Source organism: Canis lupus, chromosome 1 (assembly GCF_011100685.1).
Source record: "Canis lupus familiaris isolate Mischka breed German Shepherd chromosome 1, alternate assembly UU_Cfam_GSD_1.0, whole genome shotgun sequence".
In the NCBI taxonomy this organism is placed as follows: domain Eukaryota; kingdom Metazoa; phylum Chordata; class Mammalia; order Carnivora; family Canidae; genus Canis; species Canis lupus.
Genome location: NC_049222.1, coordinates 47013640 through 47040793, shown reverse-complemented (window position 1 = coordinate 47040793; position 27154 = coordinate 47013640). Strand labels below are relative to the sequence as shown.

Genomic DNA, 27154 nt, shown 5'->3' with positions numbered 1-27154 from the left:
ATTACTGTATTTTTGTATGATGTGCAATAAACTATAAATGTATATTTAATTATGACTTCTGGATAATCAAGCTAACAAAAAATAATTTTACTGTCTACAAATCCCCCCCAAAGGTAATTAGCAAGCTATAACTCTACATTAGGCTCTAAAATTTCGCACTTTTACTTGATATAGAAGAGCTGGAAAAAAGGCTATTAAACTTATCTATATGTTTGTATTACAATAATTTTCCCCCTAAATTGAAACTAAGACATTTTTATTTTAAACTTAATAAAAGTTTATTCTAAGTTTTTTACAACTATTAATACATATTCATGAATCCAAGTACAAATTTAACTTATCCCATTAACTCCTGGTAACCTGGACAAAACAGCCACTGAATAATCAACAGCAATTTTTCTTCAAAGACACCCTTCTTTCCACACTGTTAAGATAAAGTCAGAGGGATACTGAGCAAGAAAGAGAGCTGAAACACAAGCAGAAATACTAGCATCACCTAGAGATACAAACATGCATTTGTGAAGGTGGAAAACATTGGTCTCCTACTCTAACAGGGGCACGCCTGGATAAAATTGAGAAATCAGCTGTGCCATCACATTCAATAAAAGAATCAACAAAGTAATGGCAAGGAAAGCACTGCTGAATTATGTTATTACTTTGAACCTTTAAAAAATATTTTAAAAACGAGAACCTCTTGATTACACTGCTGTATGCAAAGATTGGGTGGGGGGGGGTGCTGCAGGGGAATAACTGAATTTCAAAACTGCTGTTAACCGATGTCTACCACATGGGGAATAGAATACGCATGTAGATGTATATTCAATGAAAAAAATAACTTATGAAATATTCATCTGAAAAGTAATTAAGTCTTGCAATTGAAAAGCTAACCTTTCACAACACAAAAATCATCATGCAGCTTTGAGATTAACACATTCTTATGTCCTCTAGTGCTTACTACAATTTATTTAGCACCTCATCTACGTTGATACTTGGACTGTTCATATAATTTTCATTTCCTACAAGCTAAAATAAAAAGAACCAAAGAATCATTCTCCCCAAATATCCAAAATAAAACCTTCACAGACTGAATACACCTGATATAAATACAATTTTAGTAATTTTAATAATTTTTTCTAAAATATTTATGAAAAAAGAAACCTTTTCAGGTAAGAGAATACATACTTCCACTGAGGTTAAGCTCTTTAAAAAAGACCTGATTTAAAAATGTATCTTTTTTTTTCAAAATCAGTAACTCCAAATTTACATTTTTTTACACACAGAGACAAAGATATACAACCATCAACATCCTGAGCATACAAAGAATGTTATGCTACCACAAAAAAATTTAAAAACCACAAATCCCTCAATCCTATCTGAATTTTCCCTACACAAAACATCATATTTGTCTGTCATCATATTTGTCTCAGCACAAAAACATAAAAGGTTTTTTTGGGTGGGGGGGGGATCAGGGAAGAAATTAGTAGGATTTTAAGGCTTCTATGGCCAAAACAGACTATTAGCTTCCATTTGGCTATTAGTCAAAAAAGCGGAGTGGTCTCTAAAGTGTCACCAACAGCGATAAATTCTCAAAATGAGACTTAGCACCTGCTTTTCTCATGTGGAAGGGAATGAAAAAAGCTGATTCAGCACCTGCAGTATATCCATTCAAGTCACATACTACTCTCTGTGATGTCACAGAGAGCTCTGACAGCTCATAGTCCTGATGAGCCAAAGGTCACAAGATGAGTTAATAAGGCATGCAGCTGAGTCCATGACAAGGCTAGCTTTTTTTGAGGAGGAGGGAAAGGCGGGTGGAACTGAGGACAACGTTCCCCACAACTGTAAAAGTCAAAATGCAGAATCTTTCTGATGGCTTCTAAGAGTGACAAAAGAGATTTGGAAACTGAAACAAAAGAATGGTTTGCAAGGATCTCTCATTCACATGTTCTGAAGGAGCTTCTTTCCATACTTGGCAAGCATCTATTTATTCTTAAGAAAAAGGCACAAAAACTGCTAAAGAACCCAAATTTATGCCATGCCCAGTTCATACTATACATAGTCTTGCATCCCTCTGAGACCTCTATTTCATAAGCACATTAAAAATTTCTTTTTTTTTAATTTTTATTTTTTATTTATGATAGTTACAGAGAGAGAGAGAGGCAGGGACACAGGCAGAGGGAGAAGCAGGCTCCATGCACCGGGAGCCCGATGTGGGATTCGATCCCGGGTCTCCGGGATCGCGCCCTGGGCCAAAGGCAGGCGCCAAACCGCTGCGCCACCCAGGGATCCCACATTAAAAATTTCTATTTTCAAAATAAACATGATACAATTTCTGGAAACAGGGAGAATCTTACATAAATACACCAAGAGGAAACGTTTGTTTAGAGGAGTCTTGTTTACTTATAAAACTCTTCCATGGTTCTGACTTAATTTAAAGTAGCATTTAATAAAAAAATAAATAAAACAGCATTTGATCACTCTTAGCAAATACTACTCAGAATTTTTTTTGGTCTAAGTATCATTTTGAACCCTAAAGCTCAATATAACAAAGAAGGCAACTCAAAGCTGAAATACTTAATTATACAGTATATTTTGGTTTAATACTTGCTGAAACAGGCTTATTCTGTATCAATGCTACGCAATCATTTAAAATGATGGCCTATAACTGTATCTCATAAGAAATTACATTAAGTTGTCTCAGCAGGTTATAAAACAGTACATAGGTGATATGACTGTTTTTCTAAGAGAAATTACTCAAGAATATAGGGAGAAAAAAATCTAAGATACAGAAAATAGTAATCTCAACTTTATAAATGAATATATATTACCTATGTGGTGAGAATAATCAGCAATGCTCTTTTTAAATAGAGCAAACACTGAGCAATAGGTTTCTTTCTTTCTTCTACATTCCTTATTGATGCACAAATACAACAGTTAAATAAAATCCACTAAAACAGAGCCTACCAAAGTAGTTATGTTAACTATATAATACTTCTAAAGAAATTGACATAGATACAGATTTCTGAAAAACTACTTTCTAAAACTAAAAAATATAAACAAAATTAAGAAGCACTGCAATGCATTTTACTCATTTATTTTGAAATTTTAAAATAACAAGTTAAAAAAAGAAACTTGAATTCACTGAATTGTCATTTACCCTTTTATAGTATTTTAAAGAATATATATGTATATACAAAATTATATACATTACATAAAAAACTATCTATGAAATAAATCAGTACACCCATTCTTTCTAGTAAAAATAGAGTGGGTGGCATAGTGGAGTTGACTTATTTTTATAAGAAGGGAAGAATTGGCAGGCTGCTCCCACCACATGGTATTTCTCACTTTATTATGGAATACACAGAATGATTTTTTTCTTTTTAGAAATACATTCTTTAGAAAACAAAATCTCAATAATATACGAACAGACAGAGTTGTTCCTTAGCCTCCTTTGCCCATTTATTTCTAGTTCAAGAAACCACAGCAAATAGTACCTGTGTACCAATTTTACATTCAACAGGAGATAAAAGTGATGCACAATTATGCCCTTCATCACTAATTTCAAGTATTCCCACTAGCACTGCTGATCACCAGGCTTCTATCAAGAGGTCACTCAAGCAGTCACCCTGAGACACAGACCCAGAGCAGGTAAAGGGCCAGGCACATGTGCTGATGGAGTAGCTCTGCTACCCAGGGTGATCCAAATGTGGGCAGAAGCGGGGAGGTACAGTGTTTGCCCATGGGCATCAGCTAGCAACTGGCTGAAGGGCTGTGCTCAATGCTGTGCACTGAAGTCACCTGGGTTCCACAAGGAAGAGCCAAAGTCACAATTCTCTGGAGTCAGCACTTCACTACCTCCCAAAGGTCCCCACCAGTGATTCCTTTCATTTTACTCTCCAAAACACACACCTTAGGTTGTGTGGAATGGCACCACATTTTTAAATATAGTTTTGGCTTGGAATCTGACAGTGAAAGAAAGTTGATTAAACGTAGAAAGTTCATTAAATGTAAAAACTACTTTAGTAGGGCAGCCCTGGTGGCGCAGCGGTTTAGCGCCGCCTGCAGCCCAGGGCCTGATCCTGGAGTTCCAGGATCGAGTCCCACATCAGGCTCTCTGCATGGAGCCTGCTTCTCCCTCTGCCTGTGTCTAAAGAAATTTTCTTTCTCTCTCTGCATCTCTATGAATAAATAAATAAAGTCTTAAAAAATATATATTAAAAAAAAAAAAACTACTTTAGTACTTGGTTTCTATTAAGTAACCCCAGGCAGCAGGCACTCAGCCACAGAGCATGCAAGTTCTGCCCATTTTAAGGACTCGGGGCTCTGCTCTGACTTACTAGTGAGCAAGGGATGTCCTGGTAAGAGCTGAGGAGTTTGGAATTTCTTTCTGTTTCTGTTTTCTATGAGTGATTTCTTTCCTTTTCTGTGAGAACACCTAAAACTTCAAATTTAGAAATCAATGTTCCATTTTACAATTATCTGTTCCTTTTTAACAAAATTAAAAGGCTGCCCATTTTGCAATGGTTTTTCAAAGTGGTCCCTGAACTATACAGGCAAATCCCATGAGCTCTGCTCTCTACACTGGTGCTTGGCTTCTTACAATGTTTAGGGAATAATTCTGCATCTTCAATGAACAAAATCACTTCTTTAAATTCAAGTCTTAAAAAACATAAGAAAGTGCTGCATGCTAATGATTCTAAAACCCTATAAACTGCAAAATCCAAATCCTAATTCTAGTTTACCAGGCTGGCTTTTTCCTTCCCAGAGAATAATATGGGTTCACCCCCGCCCCCCTTGACAACTGCCCTGTACGCACATAAAAAATAAACACAAAAAACAGAAGTGAAATTGTTGTTTAAATTTTTGAGGCTTTGGTAAATAAGCTGCACTTTGGAAACAGACCTGAAGGGAATGCATACCCAAACCCATAGAAACAGAATACATTTGCTCATAAACAAAAATAATACTTTTAAGGGCAGTACTTTGTCAATAAAGTTTGTGCATGTTATTTCTTACTTGTTGCACTAATATTTAAATCATAAAATTAAAGTATAATTGTAGTTTACTATAAATGAGGATAAATTATTTTAAGAACAATAATTCCATTATATCAACGCACAGGGGAACTTACTATGAGACCATAAAGGGCATCTGTCACACAAACAGATGCCATATCACACATTTTGTACAAAGCCCAATTCCCCATCAGAAAACAGAAATGTCTTTTATTATTATTATTTTAAAGCAAAGAATTTAGGAATTGTAAAGGAGAATGAAATACTGCTTTTAAAAAATCGTAACAGTAGTTTGGGGTGAACATCATGTTCTCAATTAAATCACGATGTGCGTAAACTTCAAAGACAATCCTGAATGAAAATTTAAGCTTGGGTCGCCAGAGGAAGATGCACTGTGTACAAAATTCTCAACTGCCAGAAATGGATGAAAGAAGGGCATCAGGGGTGGGGGGCAAGAATATCACTTCACCTTCACTCATTCAGAAAGTAGACTGCTCCCATCTACAGTATGAAATCTGTAGAAAAATGAAACGCTCTTTCTAACAACCCAAAGTGACGGAACAAAGAGCTACAGCAAGCAGAGCTGAGAGCACTATCCACACTGCCCGTGGCCCACCCCCACCACGCCCTCATGGGAAGTTCATACCTTGGTGCTTTCTCAGCAGAAACAAAATCTTTACAGCCAAATGCCTCAAAGGTATGTTAAATCACTTCCCACTTTTAACAGTGCTCCTGCAGATCTCATCCAACTAAACCACTCACAAAAGAAAGCTAGCAGGAGAAATCTACAGCTTTAAATATTATTTATTTATTTAATGGGGGAGGGTGGGGTGGAGACAAATTCATACTTTTTAAATGGGTGAAATATTTAAAAAGAAGGAATGACTCAGATAATGGAGTCGACTCAACTCTGCAACTGTTACACTTTTTTTTCTAAAGACATCTTACAAAATTTTAGTGAACTACTAAGATTTTATTGAAACCATCTTGAGAAATAAGATATTACATCCATCTTTTTAAGAGCTTTTAAGAACAAAACCCTACACAATGTAACAACAAACAACTGGAATTAGGCAAGACCTTTCCAAGAGGATAAGGAACGGTCATTTGCTTGCTTTCTCCCTTCATGGACTAAAAAACAGAGTATTAGACCCAATCATTAAAAAGAACACAAACTAAATATTCTCATGATCACAGGAAAGAATTCTATGTTGCACAGTATCTTTCTTATGCAAGTCCCATAATCTTATTAACAAAAGTGTGATAATTAAATAGTCTTTGGGGTTTTGTGTTTAGTTTGAAGCACATATAAGTAGTTAACGATTTTACTTAACTGAAAATTCCAGATAACAACCAGGTTGGAAAAAAGAGAGGTGGGCTTCTTTATTTTTTCCTTACCTTCAAAAGTAAGTGGCTTCATTAGTGAACTGACTCTCTATCGCTCCTGTCCTCATCATCTTTTGTGCTTTGCTTCATTAAGTGGACTACAATCATTCCTTAGTTGTAATAGAGCTTTTTTAATAGAAATTGCCCAGATTACTGACTTTTCCCAAAAGGGGAACAGGGGGAGGGGAAGGACACTATTATTTCTCAAAAGAGGAAAGAGAAATCCAGATTGTAATTAAAAATAGTTATTATTCAAAAGAAATACTGAAGACATATGGAGAATACTGAAATATCCCACAACAAATATATCTACCAAAACAAAATATATTTGCTGAAAAGTGTTCATAATCTCAGGTATTCTGTATTTCTTCGTCTTTCTCAAACCAAGAATGTGTCCATTGAAATAGCACACTACAAAAACTCAAGAACTGCTTAGTAAAATGAATTCATATATTCTTCTCCCATCATAAATAAAACAAGTTAGGTTTATAGACTGAATGAGTAAGAGCAACAAGCAACACTAACTCATCCATCTACTTTTGATGCTGAAGTGTACATTACTGCCAAAGAATCCAACAAATATTGAGAAAATTATTATTACTCATTCCTGGTGTTTTTCCTCCTCTTTAAATGGGGTGGGGTGGGGTGGGGTTAGGTTTAGATAATGACCTCGGAAAAAAAGAGTCACTCGTGATATCGGGGAAGAGATAAAACACATAGGCTATGACTGTTAAATGTAGTGTTTAGTGAATGAATGTAGACAACAAGGAAAAGCTGAGTTTTGAAGGTGGTGACAAGTGAATCAGAAATCCTGGAACATATTATTTAAACTACCCAACTACATTATTTTAAATGTAAAATATAGTTCTTATGAAAATTCTAAACATGCAGAGCACTAAAATAGTGAAAAGTGGCAGCTCTTATGTATAAGGGGAAGGCGGTGCCACATACAAATTCCGTAACAGAAATCCAGTTGTTGGGCAGCAAGAGGACCAGCATCAGGGTTTCCTTGCATTGCCATCTCCTTTAGGAGATCCCTCCTCACCTGGCAAAGGAGGAACTCGGCCCTAAAAAGTCAGAAAATTCCTCTGCTGCCCTGAAAATTGCCACTTATTCTCACACTGTAAATATGAAATGATTGGAGACTCATGGGAAAACACACGTCTTGATGCCCTTTGTGATTAAACAGAAGGAAAAATATCCTAAATAACAGTAGACATCATCTGGACACATTCCCAGGAAACTATTTTCAATACTATAGGCTGAACCCTAGGCTACTTCTCAGATATGACACTGAAGTTCTAAGAAAGATGCCAAATCATAGACCTTAAGACATTTTACATTCCGTTTCCGAAAGCTGCAGCTTACACCTGCACAGTGGTCCAGGCAAGCAGAATCCTGGAAGTCCATGTGATACACTCTGCTATCCACGGGTCACACTGCTGTTTGACCTATAGTTGGTGCCCACAGGCCTGGACTCCTCAGAGCTGAAGCTGACCTGGATATTGGTGTATGTGTGGAAGGGAGGTGGATGCATCCAGAAGACATCCTTAAGGTAATGACCTCAGGAATAACTATTTCCATTAATATAGATAATTGAAAGTGCAGTTAAAGAGGCAAGTAGAAAGACATGTAAGCTCTTCAGCTTTCTAACTTCTGAAAGAATGTTCCAGCACACAGCAGTCATCCACTGAAGATACAATTACCTTACTCCTGAAATCTTAAGTTTTCTATCTATACACCAAAACACTGCAAGGGAGTCACTCTACACCTAAAATATATTTGTACCTATAATCTCCTATACACATGAATGAATGAGTCAGACTTAAATCCTAGTTCAAAATGCACTGAAAGCCTGAATATGAGCAAGCACATTGTTATTTTACCAAAATCCACTGTAGTAAAAACAAGACTACATAGGATCCATGAGAGAAATGTGCTGTCCAATACGGAAGCCATTAGCCACATGTGGCTATTTTAAATTTAATTAAAATTCAAAATTCAGTTCTTCACACTAGCCATATTTCAAGTGCTACATAACAACATATGGCAAGTGGCTAACATACTATATGACACAGATATGGAATATTTTAATCCCAGAAAATTCTGTTGGATGGTGTAGATCTAGACTATCAAAGTCTTTGTAACACACTTTCTGTTACAAATACTGCAAACAGGGCGATATTCAGCTGCCAAATTCACTCATATATTTGTCCTTTTGAGGGAAGATACAGAATTCACTTAATGAAAATCTCATTAAAAGTTTCAGTAGAGTGGAACATGCCATTCCTCAACCCCAATTCAAGCCAAAACTGCTGGCCAATTAGAGTAGCTTGCATGGTTATCAGTCATAAAGGGCCTACAAATGAAGAAGGAAAAGAATACTGTACCTAGAGACCATCTCTAGAGGATTATTTCCCACCTGTCACTACATGAAACAGCACTGGTCTGAAGCATTTGTTTTCCAATCTATAAAATGTATTGTCAAATTCTTAATTTTTAAGTGTTCTACCTCTCAAGTAACCTATGTCCAGAAAGAAAGCCCTGGCTTCTTTAGAGAGAAAAGATGTAAGATTGAGGAGGGCAGAAGTGGCTTAATACAGGCAAAAACTGTGTGCCTCCTCTCCATGCATACATACATGTCTTAGGTGGAGACACCCAAGACCCCATCAAAATAGGATGTCTTGTTCTTAGTGACTCACTAGGCTCATGCTCTCCTCCATTCCTACAGGCAGTGATGAGCAAGGAAGCAAAGACACTGCGTACTGTAGAGCAGGTACCCTGCTCTCCTCCCCAATACCAGGCCCCCATACATGTTCCCCCAAGGGAACTATCTTATCCCTAGAAAAGACTACGCCAGTTTAACATTCCCTAGGATCCAACATCCCCTCAGTCCTGGACATTTTGTAATGGAAAGAAAAGCATGAAGCATGTGTCAGATACACAGATGAATACAGAAAAATAAGGAAGATATAAAGGAGAGCCCCCCCACCCCCAAACACACACACTACCTGCCGCCTCCACTAACCACCTCATGGGATAGGCCAGCGGCTTCTGTGACCAACAGTCTCATTCTCTGAAACTGGAGATCCTTCAAGCAAGACCACTTCATTTCAAAGACCCCAAGACTAGGGGAACTCTCATGTGCCTTGGACCCAGGACATTCAGGCTCTGTTTCCAGGGCCCCTCTAGGGTAGGCACAGGTTCTTCTATCTTTTCTTGATGTTTATTTTGGGTATTCCTCCTGGTTACAGGGAAGAAGCCAACACGTATCACTTGATACAGCAATATGAACTGGCTTACAAAGTCAATTTTCATCTCTCATGCAGAAAACTTGGGCTTGATGAAGACAAAATTAATTCAGAAGCAACTTATATATAACTTTTAATATTATGGAGTCTTTATATGTATAACAGGACTATGGTCCTAATTGTTCTGGACTCCCATCCAGTTTCTGGCTAAGTCTCTTAGGATGGTGTGGTGGTTAATATGTTATGTAAGGCCAAGAACACACAGAAGCTCTAGATTTTTATACTTAGATGAAGGGCAACCACCAAAACGTCAAAAAGTGCTGCATTTAGTCTATTTAATTTTTTTATATTAAGAGTTATAATGAAATGAATTTACAGAGGACATAAAGGTAGAAATTATATTAAATACAACAGATGCTACATTTGGGATCCAAATACATATTAGTAGGGTTGAACAATGACTCAAAAAAAGTAAGACAGCACTCAGTAAGGGTATAGTACAGGACAGATGAGACATGTGCCTTCGAAGCACCTCCCAACACAGGGTCAGAGTGGGATGTAGCTGCTATGAAACACAGTCCCTACCATCATAAAGGTCCAGAACAAAGGTAGTGACAAATTGGCTCTATCCATACCAGCCATACTTTTGTTGGAGTATTCAGTCTGGTTGTGGATTGCTATTTGGAGGCACTTACACAAAATGTAAGTTTACCAAAGAATTTTAAGTAGGGTGACAGATTTGAAACCACTTAATGGAGAAAATAAAGGAACTAATTAATTAGCCTAGTAAAAAACAAGGTAAAATGAAAACTATCTTCAAGTATCTGGATAGCCACGATAGAGACAAGGGATTTAGATTTATCTCATTTGGCTTAAGAAAGCAGAAGTAAAACTCAAATTCAAGAAAGCATTTTAAGTTAATCTCAGGAAGAATTTCCTAACAAATATTTTATGAAGTTTCATATTATGAGGCACTCAAAATTATATTCTAGAAGCAGTTCATAAATGAGGTACAGAGGGATACGTATATAACTATATAAACTTAAGAGTCACCATTATTCTAATGCCAAAATAATCAAGAATCAACAAATTATATGTAATATAAGTAACGGTCTCAGACCAAACAGATTTAATTGAGAGAATATTACTTCAAAAGTTAAATTGACTGGGACACCTAGATAGCTTAATTGGTTTAGCTTGGTCATGGTTTTAGCTAAGGTCATGATCTCAGGGTTGTGAAATCAAGTCCCTTACTGGGCTCTGTGCTCTGTTGTGAGTCAGGGTCCCTCTCCCTCTGCTCCTCCCCCTGCGCTCTTCTCCATTTCTCTCTCTTTCTCTCTCCCCCCATAAATAAATAAATAAATAATAAATAAATAAATAGATAGATAAATAAATAAATAAATAAATCTGTTAAGAAGTTACATTAACTAAAACCTTTACAAGATGTCCCACAGTTCCCCACAACTGTAAATAATCTTTCCTTTAACCTCCTATGTGAAGGTAGAGTACAGGAGAGGGGCAAAAAGGAAACCTGAAACAAAAGAAACATTTAAAAAGAAAGTTATCACTGCAATTCATGGGGAAAGACTGGTCAGTTAACTTTATCACATACAAGGTAACATACACATACACGCTCTCACCCTCCCTCCCTCTCTTCATTTTTAATATTATAAAGCTTAGTTCCTCAGAACTTTGTCTCCTCTGAAATCATGGAAGATCAAGCAGATAATGGGTTAAGACCAAAAAAATAAAGGAGCAACAGAGCAAATCTGACTGGATGTTTGAAAAAGCCTATAAAATGTTACAAGCAAAACAGGAAAGCCTGTGTTAATAATGCATAAACCAAGGGGGAAAAAAGCTACCCATTTAATGGAATAATGCTTTTATCCTTGCAGTTAAAATGAAATAAACCATGACTATTAATCTAGTAAGACCATGTAAAAATGTAATTTTTAAACATTTACTAAAAGGGAATAGTTCAGTAACCACTCTAAAAATCAAGGCCTTGGGTACAGCAGCGTTTAAACGCTAAATACCAATCTCCTGTCTGCGGACGCCATTACCCACCCTGTCACCATAGCAACGCTAACAGTATGCCTGACTTCAAAGACAAAGATGTAATTTCAGACTTCCAGCAGCCAGAGGGAGTGGTAAGAATATTCTACCCAGGCGGTGTCAGCTGATGATAAATTATAAAAATATCCAGGAAGGTTATGAGGCGGACTGTACCACATATTCTCATATTCCTGGGGGAAGACTTATATTAGTCAAACACACTGGGAGACAGCAAGAGTAAAACAAAAAGTAAACAAGGAAGAATCTCAATGGAATCTGATTTTTTTTTTCTTTTTTAAAATTACATGGTACAGAGTTCCGCCTCCTTTTCTCTTGCTCCCAGGGGAAAATAAAAATAGCTTCTACCATCCCCTTTCTCATTCAAATTAAGAGTGACTGAAGATGTGCATGGCTGTTCCAAGGGACTTGCAAAACCACCTCTATAACTGCTACTCCTACATTTGTGAAACTCCAGCATTTGTCAAAAATTGTTTTAAGCACAAGAAGGCAGCTAAAGGAGCAAAATCGATTTGTGCACTTCAGCTACAGAGAAGCAGCTACCCTGACTGCCACCCAATCTAATCCCAACAAGCTCAAGATATTTTTTAAGCCCTCGGAAGGGAAACAATTTTCCAATTTATAGGTTTTTTTGTGTGTCTTAAAAAAAAAATCACATAAATAAATAAAGCTGACATAGACATTGCTGTTTCACGATTTTGTAGCTGTACAATTTTTAAAAGCACAAGCTCAATAGCTGAGAGAGCCACAAAAATCTTGAGCAAGTACTTTTCCTAGAGGTAATACAAAAGAATTAACACTGGAATTCAAGTCCTTTTGAAGAGTCTCTACAAGGAGGAATTTATCATATTAGACCCTTTTTACTTAAAGGAAGTTAAATATGACAAGACCGGCCAACAAATGAACACAGGTAGTTTTCCTATGTTTTGTTTTATTTTATAGGAGTAAATGTATGTTACATAATCTTTCTGTTAAATTCTATCATATGGTTTGGGGCTCAGAAAAGTCCAATTCCCTCACGATAACAGGAACATGATACAGCTGCCCCCGTTTCAACAGATAGGATCAACAGACCCCTGCTCCCTTTCCCCCTAAAGGCCAAGAGCCAAAGATAGTTGTGGATTCAAATCAGGACTGGTGTCAAGATCCTTACCCCCTACTGGGTGGGTCACAGGCTTGCTTTCTCACCCACTCTTTCTAAAGTATAAGGCATAGCAACCAACACACAGTCCCGGGGGGAGGGTAGAAATTGGAGGAATCACATCAGCTTTAGCGTCCCTCCCACTAAAACTCTGAAAAACTCTGAAGGAGCTAGACGGATTATGGATTTATCCTTTCTGTCCTGAAGAACATGTCTCCTCCAAGTTTATGATATACTTAAGTCAAAAGGTACCCCAAAAAGCAAACACAAACAAAACCAGCACTAAATTTTACCACAAGATACAAATTAATGGTACTAAGTCATTAGTGGAATGTCTGCATTGTAAAACTTAGACCGTCACCAGACTAACCAATTAATCTTGAGTCCAAATCCTGTAACTCAAACATTAGCAATCTTCTCCCATAAAAACATACAACAGAAAAATACCAAGTTACAGAACAAAATGTCACCTATCCCTCAAAACAAAGTTTATGAAAAATACTCTCTTCACAATGGAACTATTTATTAAATGACCTCATTCTGCTACATATTTTATACTTACAAAACTATTATTTTCAAGACTTATACTCTGAAATAAAAAGCAGCTCAATAAGCTACTCCGTTGGACAGAATTGCTGGATTTATCATTGTGACAGTTAAGCAGATTACGGAAGAAACAGCCAATCATTTATTTATTTATTTATGTGACAGGATGCCAAACTTCGGCTCATGATAATCATCCCAAATAAAATGAAAAAACTTCTTTAACATTATAAAAAAAAAAAAAAAAAAAACAGAAAACCATATTTTGGCATCATTAGTCACTATTTTCACAGGGCACTATATATGTTCCTTTATAGAGTATTTCCTTTTACAAAATAATACATATGATATTCTACCCTTCAGAAATGATGTTTTCACTTTACATTAATAATTCTGCAACCTCATTTTTGTCCTTCTACCTACATAGTTGGGAATGCAGCCTTAATTTTTTTTTCTTAAGATTTTAAGTAATCTCTATACACCACATGGGGATCAAACTCACAACCCAGAGATCAAAAGTCGCACGCTCCACCGACTGAGCCAGCCAGGCACTCTGCAGCCTTATATTTAATAGTGATTTGTGGTAACTGCATTATCACGGTTTACATCTCCTTTTTTTAAACATTTTTAAAATTTGTATTCCACTTTGAGTAGTTTCAGTTATACAAATGTTTTACTGTAGGTCAGCTGAATTCCTATTTAAAAACACATGGGTTATAAATTCTATGTTAAAAACATCATAGGAAATGAGAATGTTCTGTCACAACAGGACTCTTTCAGTTAAAAGTGGCCATTGGTATATTTAAAAATAAACAAATTTATTTATAATTCATAAGGACACATGTTGGAAGAACAATGCCCCTTCCAAGTTGCTTTTAAACACTTTTATAGATGAAGAAATTTACGTTCTTAAATTTCAATCATTAAATTATACAGTGTCTGGGTCATACTTTTTATTAGAATGCCACAGTATAAAAACTTCAATCAGAGAGGCTACAAAATGAATTATATTAAATTTCATATAATTTTGTTGTTTTGATGAGAAACTGGGCTTCTAAGTAAATTCGAAAGTAAAACTGGTGATGGGGAGTATCATATACAAGGGATATGATCAGATAGTCAATAAAAATGTTGAAAGAAGTAAAAAAAATATATTAACCTATTTACAACTGTAAAGTAATACTCATTTCCTCTATAATTTGTCCTGGTACCTTTTCACTAGCTACTGCTGCTAGCTAAATATGCTGGGTTTATTAAATAAGCATTTGCAGAAGTTTGCTATTTGGGATGTATAGTTTATTTTGTTTTTATTTTTTAAGATTTTATTTATTTATTCATGGGAGGCACAGAGAGAGAGAGAGAGAGAGAGAGATAGGCAGAGGGAGAAGCAGGCTCCCTGCAGGGAGCCTGATGCAGAACTCGATCCCAGGACCCCGGGATCCTGACCTAAGCCAAAGAGAGACGCTCAACCACTGAACCACCCAGGCACCCTGGAATGTATAGTTTAAAGATGAATAAACACAACTGTCTAAAAGAATAGTCCTAAAAAAAAACAAGATGCTTCCAAAGTGTTCCCACTTGCAAAAACACCACCTGACTCACAACAACACACAGAATGCCATCTAATCTGACTCATGCAACAACATACTGAGTATCATTTAATCAATCGGGATGATAAATGGCAGAGAATCCCCAAAGGTCTGTTTCCTATATTAATATAATTATTTACGCATGATCCTCTTGATGCCTCCCCTTTCCTTTCTCTGTGTGTATGTATTAGAAACACAGAGACAGAGAAAGAGACAAATGTATTTGACTTAGGAGGATATCTGATTTTACTTGATTCTCCACCCTGTCCCACTAAAGATGTATTATCAGTCACAGCTGGTTATACCTGGACGACCACTATGGTTCATACGGTTATCTGCCTCAGAAATCTGAAAACCCTTTGCAAAATCTAAGGAGTTTATCTAAAGCAGACTTCATTGAAAGCAAAGTAGATTTCCATCTGAGCCTTTCCTTACATCTTTTTCTTTTCTCTCTCTTCTTTTAGGTGATCTTACCACTTACTGATAATACCACAAGCTGGAAAGAGCTAGGAAAAGTAAACTTCAATCACTTAGTTACCTACACAACTCTGACAATAATGTTGGGAGGGCCAAGTAGTATTGTTTCAAATTACAAAGTGTTTAATATAGTTTTCACATATACGTGTTCTTCTGTTATGTGGTAAATAAAAATAAAGAATACAAAAATCAAAAGAAATGCAGAAGAATCCCAGTGGTCTTCACACCAACATACTCCATCAGCAGAGGTCTACAGCACTGGGAGATCCAACAACAGATTCACAGGCCAAGAGTCAAAGGGATAAAGTTTTAGCCAAGAGTCAGCTGTCATAATCGCTGTGACTCTACAAGTCTCAGTGCCAGGTCTCTTCACCCAGAGGAAAGAAGAGCTAAATCTTGGGAAAGATTGGTATACTAGCAACCCTAACAGGCCCTGGAGGCTAAATGAGTTTCCAAAGAGGAGGGGCCAAGACAGGATAAGAAACTGACAACTTATTGAGAACTTACATATAAGGCAAGTACTACGCAAGAGGTTTTAAATATATCTCATTTAATGTGGTTAGGTAAAGGTGAAGTATCTAGGCAATAAAACTAAATTGAAGTATATGTCAATGTGCTTTGTGAACCATGATGTGCATATTTAGTGTACTTTTTAAAGTCCAATACCCCAAAAAAGGGCCAGAATTTTATCAAAGATGGCTAGAACTTTAATATCTTGTTTTCATCCCTATAAAAGGAGAAAGTGCAAATTAAGTCAGGAAAAAAGTAGTAAAAATATTAATAAAAAGCCTCATGAAATCACTCAAGAAAACCAGGAGAATCATTCCTCTAGCACACCAGGTGTTCATTAGCAATGTTCTTTCCCCAGTGATAAGGAGCACTACCGATGCAGGACGCAATGCCACCTGAATGCCTTGCAGAGCAGGCTAACATCATTTTGATACGGCCATCAGTGCTCTTACCTTTTCAAATATCCAAAACTTCCACAGAATGACAAAACATTTCTGTGATATTACCCATACTAAAAGTATGAATTTTGCAGATTTTATAGATAAAATAATAAGATACATTAAAGTATGTTTTCTTGTTGATTTCTTATTGCTGAAGGTGTTAGGAAAGGACACTAATAATAAGCTAATCCAAATTTTATTTTATTTTATTTTTTTTAAAGATTTTATTTATTTATGCATGAGAGACATAGAGGCAGAGACACTGGCAGAGGGAGAAGCAGGCTCCACGCAGGGAGCCCGATGTGGGACTCGATCCCGGGTCTCCAGGATCACACCCCAGGCTGCAGGCAGCGCTAAACCGCTGCGCCACCCAGGCTGCCCCCAAATTTTATTTTTATGTTATTCCTCCACCTAACATAAAATCTTAAATATAGGAGGCCATCAATAAATGATGTTAACTGTAACTGAATTTTCCTGTGTATTGTGAAATTTTGTGTATTAATTGAGGATGTCAACACTTAGGCATGCTAAGGAAAAGCATAAATGTAATAAAACTATGAAAAAGCAAAACCACTTGGGAAAATTTGAACATGTTCGTATTCATTCAAGGACACTCAAAATTTTGGTCAAAATTGGCAAAACAGTATTAAAAAGAGAGAAGGCCACTCAGGTATGTCCTGGAGCAGGTGCAGACAGACAGCTGCCATAATAATGGAAGCAGCTACGGATTCACCACCATTCCATCATCCTTGGAACTTTGAGCAAAGTTTCCTGTCTTTACGGGTTCTTTATTACCACATCTGGGAATTAGAGCTTTAAAAAATCTGAATCAAATTATGTAAATACACACATTTTAATAACTCATTAATATTAGACCTTTGTTCTTTCCGTAGGAAATGAAATAACAGGGCTTTAAACACTGACCAAAAAAAAAAAAAAAAAAAAGTAAGGAGGGGTTTTATTTAAAAAACAAAACAACAAAAAAGAGAAAACTGTTCAGAGTTCAATGGTAATCTCCCTAAGGCCCTATTTCCTCTACGTTTATTTAAATGTATCACAGAAACTCAAGGTATTCAAAGGGGTAACCGTTTCTACAAAATAAAAGAACATCTTTCAAAAATAGCTCGGGAAAACTAGGTTCCCCTGCCCTCCCCCCGTCACATACTCTCAAAAAAGAAAAACAAACAAGCAAGTAAAAACATTAAATTTTTATACTAGGCTCTCTAACGCACATACTCAAAATAAGTTTCAGAAAAGGAGAAATCATAATGAGATAAATGAAACGAAGGAATGTTCCTCCAAAATGAATTGCAACAATAAGCAAGTCTAAATCATTCCAAAGTAAGCCAGACAAAGCAGTATGAAGAAAACTACCTAACGAAACAGACAGATTAGGATATAAACTTACTGGACTAGCCTAAAAGCAAAGACAACGGGATCAGCCATGAATCCTAACTGAATTATATATAGTTTCATTTATTTTTTAGATTGCACTCTTGTCTTACTCCATGTTCGAGTGAGAACACTCTGTGGTACTGTGGTACGATCTGCTGAGCTGTTTATACAAACTCTGCTCCGATATTCAAATCATCTCCAACAATTTACACAAAATGTAAAGTTATAGCCACTGCTATCATTCTTTCAACATCAGTTGCTATTTATGACAATGTTTTGTATCTCTTATGTAAAGAACTATACAAAAAATAAGGCGTTGGTAGCAAAGATGAAATGCTTTTCTAGGAGGCGTAGAATTCAAGCAAATTTATTCAGGACTTGCTTTTTAAATCTCATAAAATCTCTGGGTATACTTTTCTCCCTAAACCAATTCCCACCACCACTTCCCTGTGTTTGTCATCAATACCAACACACATCTAGCCACTCAGCTTAAAAACATCAAAAGCGTCTATCATTCATCCTTCTCTTTATTTCAACAGTTTTCTCCTTCTGCATTCTCACTGCCAACACTTTTTAATAATCTGACTCAACCTCATTAGTGAGATAGTACACTAGCCTCTAAAGTTGTCTCCCTGCCTCTAGTGGTAATAAAGGCATTGTAAAAATAAAGGCTTTGTATAAATAAAAGGCAGGGAGCAATTCACTTGTCCTGGTAACCTGAAAGTACCAGACTTTCACAAAGAGAAGAATGGGGTGGGATCTGGCTTTGAGCAGACAAAATAGGTGTCAGGAAGTGCATATCTTTAAAGTCCACGCAATCAATCAATAAAATTTAAAAAAATAAAGTCCACGCAACTCACACCTATGATATTCATGAAGACCCTTACTCTGGGCACAGCTATTCTTTTACTAGCAGTTTCCAGTGTTAGTTAATTGAAAATTTTACTTATATAAAAGACTTTTAAAAATGATGTCCAATAAATTATTGCATATAATTATTATTATTTGAAGCCAAATTTCCTCCAGATACAGGTAATTACAAAAGACTAACCACAAACTTTTATGATCATTAGAAGGTATTAACTGGAGAAATAAAGACTGATGAAGATCCCTACTTACATGAAAAATTTGGAGGAGGAGGGATAAAAAAGGATCAGTATCAGTGTATAAGTCTCAGATGGGGCAGGATACTGCTGTACTCACTCATTCTGGCCTACTTTCAGAGAAGACATCACCTACGGATCAGGCACAGCTTATGTGCCACTGTCTCAGTGGATGCCATTCTATGCTTTGACAAATGTAGGAGTAAACTAACAAGTTAAGATTTGTAACATACCACTCTACTCAGATCAAACCAGTGAGCCCCAAAAACAGAAAGAAGGAAGGCAGTAAGGAAGGGAGGGAAAGAAAACACAAAATGTAGAAATACAGAGGACATTTTTCATGAAACTGTTGGGTTCCTCAAGAACAAATGGTTTTCATGTCCTTGGGTTGCTAATATTTCCATTCATGGTACATTTCATATGGTACCATGGTACATCTGGTATATGTACTTTTCAGCTATTCATGTGAACTTTTCTCCTTCTTCCAAAACTACCCTATACTCAAAGACATCAGACTGCCCCACAGCAGGGGATCTCTGCAATGTTGTAGATCAAGGCCACAAGAAGGCCTGTGGTTTTCCAGGACCTGAATAAAGCTTTGGACTCAATCAGGCAACCTCAAATCCCTAAATATGTTCAAAAGTAAATGGTACCCAAAAATGGGAGGGAAACCATACTAGGCCATATATGAGCCATTACTGAAGGGTATACATGGAGCCAGAAACTTAACCAAGACTTAAGCCTGTTTGCTATTCAGCATCATCATTAGAACAGGTCTCCAGGTCAAAAAATATGACTCTCTTGGGATAAAGTCATCATTCCTTCCATACAAGTCATCCTAAGATGCTCATTTTCTTTTTGTGAGGAGGGAAAAAAAAAAAAAAAAAAACAGGCAAGTGAAATAAATTACTTTCAGCTAATCCTTTTTTTAATGATCTGATATAGATATTTAACCATAATATTATCTACTATCATTCTGGTCTAATAATCAGGTACTATTTAAATTAAGATAACTCTAGGAAATTAGCTATCAATAAGTGAATACTAGAAGTGATGTATTTTAGAAATAATGTTCTCACATGCACTCAACGGGGACAAAATGCACAAATGCACTCAGATTCCACTACACATGACTACTACTCCCAACACTTAAAAAATTCAAATGATAGCCTAATAATGAAATAAAGTGAAAAGACGCACACACTGCAATTTAACACTGGATAAAATTTAGGTCCTGTGGAAAGAGATGATAGTATCCGACAGCTTTTTTTTTTTTTTTCTTAAATAGAATGCATTATGAAGAAAAGTGGTTGAGAAAGCTTAGTCACTTTTTTGTAGCTTAAAGCTTTTTTTCCCCCTCTTTTATTCCAGGCTTAAACAAAGTTCAGTGGGGCATCAAACTGCCTGTTTTAAATTACAGTCTGTATTTTAAAATAGAATGCATGCACGGCGTGTTCCTGAAGCTAGGGGGTGGGAGTGTTATTCACGGAAAATTGAAGGCTTGTTGAGTCAATAATCTTCTTTCACACAGTAACAATTTTCAGCTAAAATTTCTTGACCCAAACAAAGGAAAACAAGACCATTCAGTTATTTTACAACAATTTAGTGAAAGCAAAAGATGAGAAAGAGACACACTTCTAAAATCCTACATTGTGAGGGAAGAACAAAAATATTTTGCTCTCTACATATATTTATTTCCTCTCCTAAACTGACAGTTAATATCAAAAATAGTCACTTCCAGTCCAAAAGAAAAATAAAAGCAGGTAATCAGTCCACAAATGTTACTATGAGCTCCTGCTGGTTATGTATCTCTTATGTAACATACAACATAGATGTCTGCCTTCAGTTGCCTATAAAGTGGGAATTTGTAAATTACAATCTATTTCCCACCTAACTTGGGCAATACAAAGTAAAATGCATTCAATCCCTTACAAGGGCCATGCCTGTGTATTCTGGGGTGGGGCGGGGAAGCCCCCCATCCAGATACCTGAACGGGAGGGCACGCTGAAGAGAGGAGGAAGAAGGCTTTCTAGCTCAACGTGCCAAGAACTGCCTTTTGTAGAAAGAACAGGTTCGAATGAGAAGAGGTACCTTGGAACATCTGTCGTTTTTTTCGTCCTAGCGTAAAAATATAAAATTAAAACGTGAAGGAGCTAAGCTGCTTGACAAACTCACCTACCCAAGCACCCATGCAAGAATTTCTTTCTAGGCTTCAAACTAAGGACAGACCCTACTGCTCTTCCTTTTGCACAGGGATAGCTCCTTGGTCAGAGACGCCCCCGGGGCCAGGTGTGGTTCTGCGGCTCTGCACACAGATCTGGGAACTGCCTGTGCCTAGCTGGTAGGGCCACAGAGGAGGCTCCACTGGCTCCCACAGCCCCTCGGAAGAGCTGCAAGCTGGTTCAAAACCTTCCCATCCACAATTTGTTATGGCACAATCTGTATGCTAACTTTTCTATCAGCCAGGAATATCTGCATTTTTCATCCCTAACTTAATGAGCCTCATTTATCAACTATAGATCATAGTTATCCTTCTATTATCAAAACCAATATCCTGCAAATCAGTTATGTTTCAGCCTCTCTTCATCTCCAATTTTGTCTAGTGTCTATTTTTTATAATACTCCATTAATTTTTTTAGAATTGACAGTCCCATAAAATGGGTTAAAATTCATTTCCCCCATATTTTAAATGGAAATCTTTAGAATATTATGTGAAAAAGTTGCAGGGGATATGCTTAAAATGCTTTTAAAAGTTAAACGAATTTTTAAAAATAACATTTTGTCACTAAGCAAATATCGCAGCTATAATAAATTTAGAATTATCCATTTATTTCAACAGGACTGAAGATCTCAATTTAGAAACACTTTGCACACAAACATTTCAGTTATTTAAAAGCAAACTCCAGTTCTTTTTAAATATTAATTTATTCAAACTTTCCATATATTTAGCCTGCTTTTACCTGGATGAAATCCAAACTGGTGGGGTTTTACTGAGTATTCATTTACAGAACAAACATTTAAGTGGAAGATTATTTTGAAAGGAGAAACCTACTTTCCCACTTCCTACTACCTCTTACCTTGTTTCAAGTTCAAGAATTCTCCTCTATTTTCAAAATGACTACCAGTATCACAAAAATAACTCTAGGGAATAAAATTAAAGAACATCACATCTTAAAGAAATAACCCATGTTGGAAAATAACATTTGTCAAAGTTACTATCACTTTTCCTAAATTAGGACTTTTAAGTAAGGTCATTACATGTTGCTCTCAATCTTTTTTTTTTTTTTTAAGATTTTATTTATTTATTCATGAGAGACACAGAGAGAGAGAGAGAGAGAGAGAGAGAGAGAGAGGCAGAGACACAGGCAGAGGGAGAAGCAGGCTCCATGCAGGGAGCCTGACATGGGACTCGATCTAAGGTCTCCAGGATCAGGCCCTGGGCTGAAGGCGGTGCTAAACTGCTGAGCCACCAGGGCTGCCCCTGCTCTCAATCTTAACCCAAAAAAGAATTGATGTCCCCACATGGATTAGACCACTTACTAAAATTACATCTGAGAATATGGTAAATCCTAGGTAAGAAACCCAACTATTACGTGTTCCATTTAAAACTTTGCCAAGATACCAAAATGTGTCTGCACCTTCAGTTTCAAAACCATGCCACTGATGAACTCGATGTGCAGATACTCTCCACCCATCCTTTAAAGAACCTCCTGCTCCCTTTCATGAGATGCTCCCTTTCAACAACATCTGTAACTCCCAACGGAATGTACTCTAGTAACATTTAGAGAAGAAGACTCATAAACAGCTTATGTCATCAGCTGCACACAGGAATCATCAGTGCTGGACACTGAGAAAAAGTGACAACAGATGAGATTTTTTATTAACTTAGATTTTTTAAATGTTCAGAATGGTTTGAGAAGGATCAAGCAACAGAAGACAGCTACATTCTTAACCTTTCACTGAAAACCATTTAAATCAAATTCAAGATACAAAAAACAAACAAAAAAGTTTGGGAAGAATACATTCAGCAGCCACACATATAATTTTTACCTGGCAGATTTCAACTTTTGTGAAAACCTGCCACCTAAGAGGTTGAGATCATTTTAACAATTTATATTTTCAGTTGGGTTGAGAACTTAGTAAACATCAAAACACAGTTAAAAAACGCTTCACCTAGCTTTTTCCAATAGTTTCCAATTGTTCACAGGAACTGTATTAACAAATCTACAAACTTAAAATGTCCCTATTAACATATCATCAATATTCATATATGCTTCCAAAGTACATGACCTTTTACCACTATCCAATGTAAGTGTCATTAAAGATTTAAAAATAAACACACATACGGATCCCTGGGTCGCTCAGCGGTTTAGCGTCTGCCTTCGGCCCTGAGCGTGATCCTGGGGTCCCGGGATCGAGTCCCACATTGGGCTCCCTGCAGGGAGCCTGCTTCTCCCTCTGCCTGTGTCTCTGCCCCTCTCTCTCTCTCTCTCTCTCTCTCTCTCTCTCTCTCTCATAAAAAAATAAAATCTTAAAAAAAAAAAAAAGGTTAAAAAAACAAACACACACAGAGTACTCTTTTTCAGGAAAGGCAAATCATTGTAGGCTCTGTTGCTAATACCTAACCCCCAAAGAATATTCTTGGTAATAACAGTTTTCCAACCATCCTCTTTCAGGCTTCCAATATCCTGTTTAACACCCTCTATTTCAAAGAACAATCCGCATTTACTACCTCCTTCCTTTCACAAAGGGCCAAAAAAACGTATGTTTTATCTAAACCTCAATATTCCCTTCTAATTGTTAACTCAACAGAAGTACCATAAGTACTATTCTATATAACATTTAGGGTTTTTTACTAAACTCAGAAAGATAAAATCACTTTTTCTGTTGATCTCTTTAGGTATTTCCTATTTAGAGGAGAAAGGGTCAGGAGGAGGATTTTAATGACCTGAATCAGGGCTTCTCAAAGGTTATTAGAATGTGACTGATCATATTCTGTGTCTAAGGTAAACAGAATAATGGGCTTACTATCTGAAATACAGACTGGTGGCAAGGCCTCCTGGAAGAATAAAGCAGACAGGTGATTGCTATAACCTGAGGAAAACCAAGGGCTCTTCACATCCCTGGAGGAGAAAGCACTATGTGCATGTGCTTAGATCAAGGAAGAAAATCAAACCTTTTGTTTGTTTACATCCTTGTATACATGTTTATAAATATTTTATTAACAACATATCTGTGCCATATTTACTGCAAGTATCATTATTGTTCCTGTCAATTTATTTACTTTTACAATTAAAAGAATGTTTTCACACTACTAAGAAAAGAATGTTTTTCATGCTACTTATAGCTTAATTATCCAAAAGTGCCCACTTTTGCTATGGAAGCTTAAGGCTACCAGGTAAAACTCAAATGTCATTTTATAATAAAGGAAGTGGTTTTGGCACAAATCTCACCCTGCTGATGCAGAGATTATAATCCTTCTGTATCTCGTAGCACTGGAAAACACAGGTTCTACTGCTATCAAGCCAAGACCGTGGGGAAAAAAATCCCTCAAGTAATGAAAAGAAAATTCTGAAACTGGAGGAAGAATGTGTTTAAAACTTTTTACACAAAACCTATTAGGAAAATATTTACCAAATAAATCATAATAAATATTCTGAAAAGATACTAGACTAACAGGGGAGTCAAGACAGCTATCAAAGTAAATGTAATAAAAAGATAAACAGTAAATGGCATAAGCAATGAAAATATAACAAAAAACCCAACCAAAAAAATATACTAAATAATATTTGAAAAAAAAATAATACTTGAGGAGTTACCTTAAAATAGAAATTGAGATATACTCAATGTTTATAAGATAAAGAGTTAATAAGTTGTAGCACTGGGGGGAGGGGGAACTCCAGTGTATTTTGCTTAAATGCTGGCTTCATTTCATATCAATAATAGAGGTAGAAAAAACTATACAGAATATGCTCGAAATTTAAGTGATATTATTCCAAGGAGATAGAGTTCTTCAAGCTACTTTTAATACCTGCTATATGGTAAAATTTGCTAAAAATGGTAATATCAAGGGTATGTAAGCTAATGTTATCTCAATGGGGGAAAAGCTATACGATTATGAGCTATAACAATAAGTAGATATTACTAAGAAAGATTTGTTCTAAGCTTAGGTCTGAGTGAATCAAGTGATAAGTAAATATTACTGGTCATGGCCCCAAGACAACAAGAGGACAAATATTAATTTATCAGTTATTTGCTTTACTATGAATGATCTGAAGATGTAAGTCAGCTGGAAAACATAACTGCTTTAGCTACTGCAGATCACTAAGAATTTAATGACATGCAAATATAGACAGACAATAGTTCAAACAACGATGAGCTGATAACTTACTGAAAGATCAAATTATAGATCTAACATAAAGATACTGAAAATATCTTGATTTCCTGTAATAGAAATTTAACCATGTAACAAACATGATGAAGAAAATATTACATGTGCAAAAAATATTACAAAATCTATCTCCATATAATTAAAGAGATTAAGAAATAACTATTGGAGAAGCTACCTTCTTCATAGTTCACATATACAATGAATAAAGACTTCAAAATCATACATTAGAATCACTATACCACAATTATTTAAAATGTAAAGCTAACACCCACAATTTCCCTAGTTCCAAATTATAAACTAGAGGTTGAAATGTGATGGACTGCCTATAGTTTCATAATATCTACAGTATCAACTTAGCCAAGTTGGAGAACTAAAATATTTAATAGAAGTAACATTAAAAATATGATAGTATAGCCATGTAGAATACCAACAAATTTTTCCCCAAAATTGTGATTATCTTAATTGTGTATAACAACATATTGATGCAGCATCCACAGAGCTAAAAATATATATTAGTATACCCTGTACAGAAACTTTCTAGACAAATTAAGCCTGTTGAAAGAAAACTGCCATGCTAAAATTCATTTAAATAAAGCCAATTTTCATCTTAACAGATTGGGGGGGGGGGGGTAGGTATAACCAGTTGATCTATGGTTTGTTCTTTATTCAGTAACTGATACTCCCATATACTCACCACAAAACCTGGAAATTCTGCTCTCTAAAAAAATATTGAAATGGTATTAATAAGTCAATCATCATGTTATTTACCTGTGACTTGCAAAAACAGAAAGAAAATACCAACTGGGGCACTGTTGCGTTGTTTTGTTTTTAGCTCATAAGAAAATTTATGTCATGAACAACCTTAAATCCTCTTGGGAATTAGGTATGGTAAAGATTAAGGAAGAAAGCAAGCCATTATATGTATACAAACAGAACCACTCAAAAAAACTTAAACTATTGATGAATATATCAGTTCGCTTCCTAAAATGCTTTTAGCCTCCTTTTCAATAATCAACTTAAAAAGCACCATCCCCGAGCAGAACTCTTCGATCAGTTTTCTAGGACTACCATATTTTCCTCCTTACCTAACTGTGCTGTAGAGCTAGCTGAACATCAACCACCCATTTCAGTGCAGAGCCATGAAAAGAAACACAGCCTAGTGAGGACTCCAAAGTTCAAGTGGATATGAGGAAAGCAGCACATCGCAAGCTATTCCTATGGCTGCATAAAAAATCTCTATCAATTTATAAGAAATTTTCCAACATGTATAACAGTACATTTCACTAGCCAATGGCACATCTACGAAGTTGGGTTTCTCTAAAAACAATACAAATCTGGTGGGGAAAAAAGTGGAACTCATCATTTATCTGCTTCCCATGAGTCAATTTAAATTTCCTAAATCCACAAGCCAATTTCCAAATATTCAGCAATTGTTACATGTATCAACAGTGCTCACCTGCATACTCATGCACACACAAACTGCATGCTTACCAAGCTGTGAATCACCCACTAAAGAAAAAAGCTTACAGAACAAAATGCATAATTCATCACTTCTTTCATTCCTTCAAAAAACCAAGTAACTAGACAATAAACACTCCAATGTGACTAACAAAATGATCACAATAAATTTCACCCATCACCCACCCCAGAAATAAAAGCTAACAAATTAGGATGTCAAAAACATGTGCATCAGCTTCAAAGATACTATACACCCTGTAGCCATGACTTACCTTCTTCTCTAAGGCTAGACATAACTTAAAAATGGATACAGTATGCATGCCAAATGTCATGGAAAACATTCACTACAAATGCTGGTTCTCAAATATTCAGAAATAAT

At 36.2% G+C, this 27154-nt stretch overlaps 1 protein-coding gene across 10 annotated transcripts in view; it reads right to left on the bottom strand.

Annotated features, from left to right (window-relative positions):
• ARID1B (AT-rich interaction domain 1B) overlaps positions 1-27154 on the bottom strand; it is a 435055-nt gene that overhangs the window by 246908 nt on the left and 160993 nt on the right. The gene's annotated exons all lie outside the window — the stretch shown is intronic.